Below are 1296 nucleotides of genomic sequence, written 5' to 3' on the forward strand. Positions count from 1 at the left end.
TTCAATTATGAATGGAGAACCAACATAATATTTTTCCCATGGGGAGGTTGCAAGGGGTAACAATTGATATCGAAGGCGTGAGCACACAGACGAACTTTGAAGTAATAGAGATTGTTGAGTAATAGATATTGTTGATGACAACAATCCTTATCCCGCGTTGCTAGGAATAGACTGGGCCATTGATATGAATGGAGTCATTAACCTGAACAAGCAAAAGATGATATTTGAGAAAAAATCCCTACGCGTAGTAGTTCTGCTAGACCCAGCCGAAGGAGCGCGCTACACCAAACCAGTGCACGACGATGAGCTAGATTGTATCTATAAGATAACTGCGCGAGATCAGGATTGGGTGAATCCAACTGCAAATGGAAGGATCACGTGGGAACGAGCAAGTTCCCGCACCTCGGATTTAGATGAAGAATATGAACACTGGCACAATCGGTTGAACGAAGTGACAATGCTGAATTGCAACATGATGATTAGATCACTACGTTGCGTAATAACCCAGGCCCGAGATCTGCCAACATATGATGGATTGACAACGGTGGATGAATTCTTGAGCAAGTTTGAAAGTGCAGTATCGGAACAACAACGGTTCGATCTATTGAAGTGGGTGCTGCGTGCCACCTGCGCGCTAGTGGGGAACACATCAAAGAAATTTTGAAAGTTGGTGCTGATGTAGAAGAATGATGCGCCTACGATTTGGGAAACCGCAACTATGGATAGAAGATAAATACAATGGACGAGATGACCCGTGTATGCACCTCGCGAAATGGACCAAGGCATATGGAGAAGAACCTTAGCCTGAATGGGTACACTTATTCTACCATACCCTAGATGTCATACCCATGAATTGGTATACTAAGACGAAACTCTGACATGGTACGGGCGAATGGGATGTCTTGCACGAGGGATTTTTGTTAACATTCATGTTTGAAGACCGATGGTTGGATATTGTTGACGACGTGCTGTAAGCCGTAAAAGCTGCCATCCTCAAAATACCATAGGAACCATGACAAGTAGTTCAAATAGCATGGGAAACCCAGTTAAGCAGTGCCCTAGAATGTTATAAGGTGCAAGTAGAGGAGGATGATGATGACCCCGAAATATTAATATTCCAGAAACTGAAGGGTGTCGCGAAGTTCGAGGACCATCAATTGAGGATCCCGACATCACTGCGTCGCTAAAAACAAAGTATGTAAACATTGGTATAGACGTGGAGCCGAAGTACGCGACACTTGTTGGACAATGCTACGATAGATAGGGTCGCCGAGTTACTCCGCGAATATTAAGTTT

Source organism: Pinus tabuliformis, chromosome 9 (assembly GCF_031772625.1).
Source record: "Pinus tabuliformis cultivar Carrire ecotype Pingquan chromosome 9, CPIR1, whole genome shotgun sequence".
NCBI lineage: Eukaryota > Viridiplantae > Streptophyta > Pinopsida > Pinales > Pinaceae > Pinus > Pinus tabuliformis.